This window comes from Eptatretus burgeri, unplaced genomic scaffold (genome assembly GCF_056783735.1).
Source record: "Eptatretus burgeri isolate ZD-2024b unplaced genomic scaffold, Ebu_testis_v1 Ebu_testis_scaffold_838, whole genome shotgun sequence".
In the NCBI taxonomy this organism is placed as follows: Eukaryota; Metazoa; Chordata; class Myxini; order Myxiniformes; family Myxinidae; genus Eptatretus; species Eptatretus burgeri.
In genome coordinates, this window is record NW_028222787.1 from 6,979 (window position 1) to 14,806 (window position 7,828).

Genomic DNA, 7,828 nt, shown 5'->3' on the forward strand with positions numbered 1-7,828 from the left:
GACGGGAAGTGTGTCAAAATGGCGTTCGCTCAAATTCCTTCCAAAATATTCTTCTCAGGACCTACCAGTCAGAATGCTACCAAACTTGGGTTGCAGCATTAGGCCAGGGTAGGGATGTTAATTAAATTGCGGTAGTCATGCTGATCACGTGACCGGAAGTGTGTCAAAATGGCAGACTTGGTCAACTTTTGGGAAAATCGCATTAATTCCGTTATAAAACTTTTTCTCCAGACCCACCTGTCAGAATGCTACCTAATTTGTGTTACGACATTACACCAGGGCCCACATAAGCTACAGGTTCAGTGGTCCTATTTTGTTAATGAAGGCCCACGAAGGCCCGAATGTGGGATGTTGCGTTCAAGAGGATGCCCCCACTTCCAACCTGGATGTTAACCTGGAGGCTGTCCCATCTGATAGCATTATCTGGTGGCCATTAATGATATCACCTTGGCTATCATCGTGAGTAGGCCACTGTGTCCCTCACCCTGGCTGCCCTGATGTCACCAAGATCCCATGGGGAAGGCAATGGCGAACCATGTATTTCCTTGCATAGGAATCTGCTTTGGCAGCACCTGTAGTGCAATGGTACAGGTAACTCGATGGTCATGATTATGTTTGCTTAAGGCTGAGGGAAGACCTTGCACTTAGACTCGAAAAGACTTTCACTCAGACAGTAGTTAATGCATGGAATAATCTCCTCGAATAGGTCGTTTCACCAAAATGGAAGATAGGTTTAAACTGGAATCAGATAGGTACATGGAAGCATTGGGGATAGAGGGGTACATGGACATTGGAAGGACTGGTAGGTAGCTGAGTATGAGTGGGTGATTGTACTGTATCTCCCTGTGTCATGATTGTGATGTCTGTGAGAGGGTCCAGTCTGAAAGTGAATGTGCTGTCTGTGTTTGATTATCGTCACCCGACAATCTTCTTCAGCCACCCCCCCCCCCCCCCGCCACCCCAATACAGTGAAGTAGATTGGCTGTTTGAATGGTGGTTGATTTTTTTTGTTTGTTCATTTGTTTTTGAACTGTGATTTTTGTGAAAAGCATTTACTTCTTGTAAGCTGAATAAGCACAAATTTAATGAATTGAGGAGAGCGGGGAGAGCAAGACATAACGGAAGGGAGGGGTTGTGGGGAGGAAGAGAAGAAGGTGTGAGTGAGGTGGGGGTAGTGAGGAGTGCCTCCAGGGTGAGAGAGAGAGGAGTTGATCGATAGTAACCATGGATTTGCTTGGTATGTGTTCTGTTACCGCAAAAAACGCATGAGAAAGCGTTGGCATCTCAAAGACACTTGATCGGAGTCCTTGTTGTTGATTACTGGCACTGAAGGCTTGTAGTCAGTGACCAACCTTATGGTTTGCAGCCCCCACAGGTCATGACAATTTCTTTTTCAAATTCCCAGACTGAAGCAAGACATTCTTTTTGGATCTGTGCATACCTGGTGCATGATGCAAAACAGACAGATCTCAACTCCCCATTGGGCTGCTTTTGTGGTAAGATGGCTCCAATGCCGTAGCTGCTAGCATCCACACTCATGGTTGTCTCCTTGTTTGTATCAAATAATGCTAAGGCCCTTGAAGAGGACAACAGTTCTTTCACCATCTTAAAGGCCTGAATTTGGCTTTGGTCCCAAACCCATGAAGGAAGCATCCTCTCAAATTAAATCATTAATTATTGATGATAGGTTACTGACATAGCGGCCCACATGATTAGTCATACCCAGGACCCTGTTAGAGCTGTTTTTTGTTTTCAGGCGGCTGCATGTCCACGATCGCCTGAACTTTAGCTCATAAATCTCTGACACAATAGTGGTCAATCATGTGACCCAGAAATTCGGCTTGGTTCCTCCAATATCCACACTTTTGTGGTAGTTTGAGACCACATTTCTTCTGGGTTTTGAGCACCTGCTCAAGATTTTCATTGTGTTCTTTGAGAGTCCTTCCAAAGACAAGAGTATCATCAACGTGGGTCATGATTCCACTGTGACCCTCCAGCAATTGCATCATCTTTTATTGAAAGATTTCTGGTGCTGATGTGATGCCAAAAGGTAACCTATCAAAGGCATACCTGCCAAAAGGAGTAATGAACGTCGGGTAGTTGCACGAATCAGGATAGAGTGGAACCGACTAAAACCCACTCGAAGCATCGAGTTTTGAAAAAACAGCATCTAACACCAGCCAATTTGGGAAGTATCTCGTCCATTTTAAGTATTGGAAACTTCTCACGACAACCTCTTTTGTTCAGCTGGTTCAGGTCAACACAAATTATTCAGCACAGGCGTCATGGGGGCACACCACGCTCCATCACTCCCTGGATCCATCCATCCTTTGGGACCATACTGGATGCAGAGCATTGGTGCTGTCTAAGCAATCTCCTTGGCTATTGGGCACAATCCTGGACGGGTCGCCACTCCAACGCAGGATACTCGAATGGCTCAATCATCCGAGCAAGCTGGTACTGATTTTGCCAAGGCTGAATCAACCCGACCTGGTATTAATTCAACAGCTGAGTGGGATTTGAACTCAGGACACTAGGATCGCAAGGCTGCCACCCGAACCATTAAGCCAACACCAGGCACTCTATGGATGACACCCTTGTCTTCCATTCGTTAAAGCTCAGCCTCTATCTTGGGCAAAAGAGAAGCTGATACACACCTGGGTGTAGAAACGCTTTTAGGTACAGCATTGTCTTGGAGCTGAAGTTTTACAGCGCTGCACCACAGGTAACCCGCATCAGCAATTGCTCAACAAAAATGCTCAGTACCCTGTTTCTCTCCTCACCAGGACACAAAACTCGTCCCATGGCACTTGCTGTTGGTCCACTCAGCAAATTATTGCTGCAGTTCTTGACCACATATATTTTCACATGATAGGATTTCTGCTTGTGCACAGTATCGGTCATGCACACACATGCCATCACAATGGATTTTCCCACTGACACCTCGAAATGCTGATTTCGCAGGTTCCCATTATGGCTTTGGAGCAAGGTTGTTGAACATGCTTTTATTGATAATGGTCATATCTGCCCCAGTGTCTATTTTAAAACACACTGAACGGTTGCTCAAGTCAACCGTCACAGACCACGGATGGTCTCAGGAGCCTGGTGCATTCACAACTTCAAGAAATGTGGTATCTTCCTCATGGTGACGAGTTACGACCTCAACTGCCCCTTACGTTACAACACCTTCTATAGTGTCCCGTGTTCATGCACCTCGAGCATTTTGCCTTGGAAGCAGGACACGTCTGACTGTCCTGATGTGCAAAACCTCCGGAGCTGGTACACTTGGTCCTCGGAGGAGGTTGAAACGTTTTTTCTGATTTTTTTTCTTCCTTTTGTCTGCTCAACTCTTCCACGGCAGTTGAGTGGTCCTCTTGAAGACCCATCTTTGAGAACGTCAGCAGGGAGCCCCGAAGGAGACCTCTTGCTGCTCCAAAACCGGAACCGGAAGTTTTCGATGTCTGCTCAATATGAGTGATAACAAATGGTCATTCATGAAACGTATCGTAAAGTTTCAATTTCCTCCTTTGAACGGTTTCCGATGTATATCCTGAGCAAAATGCAGACACATACATATGTACGCGACCGATTGCTCAACCTCCCCCCCCCCCCAATTTTCGCTTCACCAGCATGGGCTAAGGAGTATAAATGTTATACGATCAGCCAACTATAAGTTAACTCACTTCTCTCGACGTGCCAACTCAGCCGAATCACAGAGTTTGCACATTAACCACAGCAGGTCATAATAGGGCGAAAGGTCGGCTGTGAACCCACTTGCTCTGGTCCAAGTCCGGAGGGTGCGCACAAATACGGTAGTGAAGCCGACACAGTCACGTTCAACAAGTCCTCAGAAGGTGACTTCCTAAATCACCAAAGCACAAAGAACCCGTTTCAACCATTACAGCCGTAGCACAGATTACTAAGATGGGGACTCCAAGCTGAAAAGGACGATTTGCTTGAAACGCAGGAGGGATTTGAGGGACGATGAGCTCTGAAAGTAAGCACCGGTCAACACACCGATAACCTTCTCGAGATGGCGCGTGAATCACCAAAATAGCGCCACCAAATTAATACAATGATCAGCGATGATATCGTCTCCCACGTAACAGGAGAAGGGCAATGTCCAACGGACAGGTCCAATGAATATCTGAGGGAGTTCAGCAAAAAGAATACCTCAAAGTGTAGATAGATATAAGACGACAAGCTGAATATCCTCCACGGACCAGCCCACAGCGGGTTAAAATTGAGCCATCATGGCATCGGGATCGTTGAGTCATTAAACCTTCACAGGTCCACATGCAGAAAACCCCTGATCTCTCTTTCACTGAAGGATGTCAGATTTAAATGGGATGCCCCACTGAAACCCTGAACTTAGAGTATGTACAGGTTAGCTGCAGTGTGTCGGTGAGTGAATGAGTGAGTCCACATTGGTTCTCAGATCTCCCGTAATCTATGAACGCCAGTGAGGCTCTCTGTCCCACTCTCTCTTCGTCTCTCTCTGTCTTGTTCTGTCTGTATTGTAGACTTTTAAGTTGGTGTAGCATTTCGTGACTGGATCTGAACTAAGAGAGAACCAAGGTCAGACATGTGCCTCATTACCTGAAGTCTTCCATCATTATTCCGATAATAGCAAGTGGCCCGTACTCGCATGGGATTCTAAACAGGGTAGATCCCTATTCCCTACCCTATTCTTTTAGAATTCTTTTAGAATAGGGTAGGGATGAACGAGGCAGAAATACAAATGGCGTCTTCTGTCATTGAGCCGGCAAGCTGAGAGCAACAATTCACATTTATTGCCATATCTGATGCATTTTAAATGCTCTAATGGCGAGGTGCTCCATTTGAAACTGTTTGTTCGATATATCTCGCTGTTTGATGTCTCGAGTGCGTAATAAAAATTTATATTGGTGTCAAAGTCAGTGACCGATTGCAAATGAATAGTAGGTTTATGGCCTTCTTGTTTAACCTGGCCTGCAAAAAATATTCATCCCCCCCCCTCCAAAGTTTTCACATTTTTATGCCACCTGAGCTTATTTCATGATGCTTTCAGATCAAACATAATGTTACGTTTGTGTTGGGGGAGGGGGGTTCGACATTCCCAAACAACAGATAGAAATGTAGAGAATAGCATGGTCCTTATACGAATAGTTAGCCAATCTCGATGTTGTAAGTTAGGAAATGTCAGCTTAAAAATCATCTTGTTTGAAGGTGCACCATACAGGGGCTGGTGCGTGGTAATAATTAATTGGGGATTATGGTTAAGGAATTGTGTGTGTAACCCCGATATAAACCTCTACTGGGGGCGCTGGGAGACTTTGCAAGAGAGAGAGAGAGAGAGGGGTGGAGTCTTTACAAACTTTTTTGTCAAAGTCAAAACTCACTTGTTCAACCAACAAGGCAAACATGAAGACCAAGGAGCTTTCCAAATAAGTCAGACATAAAGTGACGGAGAAGCACCATGCAGGAGCGGGTTATTGGAAGATTTCAGACACTCATTCTGCCTTTGAGTATGGTGAAATCCATCACTAAGAAGTGGAGACGTATAAAACCACCCAGACTCTAAGCTTGGTGATGACTTAGCGGTTGGAGTGGCTGGCTTGGGATCTTAGGGTTCTGAATTTGAGCCCCTGTCAGACATTGAAGTAACACCAGGTGGGATTCACTCAGCCTATCGTCCTTCTGAGGTCAGCGAAATGAGTACCAGTGTACTGGTAATAGGGGCATTGCATCAGTGGCATAGCCATGCTCTCAACCAATGATGCAACCAGCAGCCACTGGCTGCACACAAAGAAGAATAAGACCCAGTCTCTACCCAGATCAGGTTGCCCATCTAAACTCAGCGGCTGGGCAATCAGGAAACTGGTTTAGGATGTCACTGTAAATCCAATAGTGAGTTGGAAATATTTGCAAGGCTCAATGTCCAAAATGGGGGTGAGTATTCATCAATCAACAATATCCTGTTCCCTTCACAAAGCTGGTGTCTATGGACAGGCAGAAAGAAATATGCCATTACTAAAAGAGACGCATCTACAAGCTCGTAAAGAGTTTGTGGAAGAATCATATTAATGATACTACAGGCATGTGGAGAAACGTTTTGTGGTCAGACGAGATGAAAATTGAACTTTTTGGTCTAGATTCAAAGCGTTACGTCAGGTGCCTGCGGTAACACTGCACATAACCATTCCTCCTGCCAAGTGTTGTTGTGGCACCATCATGTTATGGGGCTGCTCTTCATCAGCAGGGACTGGAAAGCTTGTCAGGATAGAAGGGACAATGGACAGTGCAAACCATCGGAGAATCCTCGATGAAAATCTGATCGAGTCAGCCATGAATCTGAAACTGGGAAGGAGATTCACATTTTGGCAGGACAATGATGCGAAGCACAAAGCTAAAGCCACACTGGAGTGGCTGAATAGGAAGAAAATAAATGTTCTTGAGTGGCCCAGTCAAACTCCTAACTTGAACCCAATTGAACATTTATGGTGAGACTTGAAGATTGCAGTCCATCGACGATCCCCATCAAACTTGTCAGAACTAGAGAAATTTTCACATGAAGAATGGACAAATATTTCACCATCTTACTGTGCAAGGCTACTGGAGACCTTCCCAAAAATACTCATAGCAGTCATTGTTGCAAAAAGTGCTTCCACCAAGTTCTGTCCTAAGGGGCTGAATACTTTTTCAACCAGTGAATTTTGATTTGTACATGTGTTTTAACAGGTATTCCTGACATGTAACATTCAACTACAACAGCGATGAGTTTGATCTCTTCAGTTATGAATAAAAAAAGTTCATTTGGAAAAATTGTTTCCACATAATTCGAAATTCATCTAATTGTGGCATTATTGGTCGGGGGTGAATACTTTTGCAGGCTACTGTGATTCATAAGCTTCTTGGATGAATCCCACTTTTCTCTTATCTTTCATCTGACCTCCTCTCCCTTCTCCACTCTTTCCTCCCACACTCCTCTCCATCTTCCTGCTCTCCTCCTGTGCTGTAGCCATCAAGAGGACAGCTTCAAATGGTGCACAGGCCTACGGCAGAAAAGGAAAAGATGGAAGAGCTCCTCAGAATTGCAAAAACCATGACTCCACCATATACAGAGTAGAGAACCAAAGGGTGAGATAATCATTTACAGAAAATCAATCGGTATTTAAAAAGTGATGCAACCACAGAAGGTGGATCAAATGATGAGATGGTTTGCTATTTATTTATTTTCAATTTCAATCGTCCTTTGTGTCATCCCACAGATTTTGGAGAGGGCCTTGCATGTTGGAGCTAGCAAAGGATCGAACAGATCCTGACAGGAGGACTTCACAGAATCATAACAAACGGACCTAATGGAACCCTAACAGAAATCCGAATGGGATCCTTACAGATTGCAACCTATTCTAAAAATTATCATCTGTCCTACCAGGAGGCCCTAAACAGACGAAGACCATGTATCCTTGCTCATGTTGTTAGATTGAATAAAACTTACAATGTTGTATCAAATCCACGAATTATTTATTTAATCTTAATTTTGAATATCTTTGGAAGTTTGGACACTTGCACATAACAGGGCATTCCTACTCAGACAACTTTAAAAAACTTATTCCCATTGGATAAACAAACAAGGAAAATTTGAGAGGATGAGTCGCACCTTATTGCTTTGTTCATTATTAGCTTATCCGGAATTTAAATTCCAGACAAGGTATTGTCATCGCGCACCGTCTGTCTGTCCATCTCCTATTTTGACTTCTCCGGCCAAACTGCTGGGCCGATCCGGCTGAAATTTGGCAGCAACATTCCTCTCCTGACTGGTAAACAGGGATTGCAAAGCTCATTC

The 7,828-nt window shown here is 44.5% G+C and overlaps 1 long non-coding RNA gene across 1 annotated transcript; it reads left to right on the forward strand.

The window, feature by feature from the left end:
* Positions 1–4,196: 4,196 nt before the first annotated feature.
* On the forward strand, positions 4,197–7,627 carry LOC147007052 (uncharacterized). Its single transcript, XR_015054435.1, has 2 exons — positions 4,197–7,119; positions 7,251–7,627. It is a non-coding gene; the product is annotated as an uncharacterized LOC147007052 (long non-coding RNA).
* Positions 7,628–7,828: the final 201 nt, after the last annotated feature.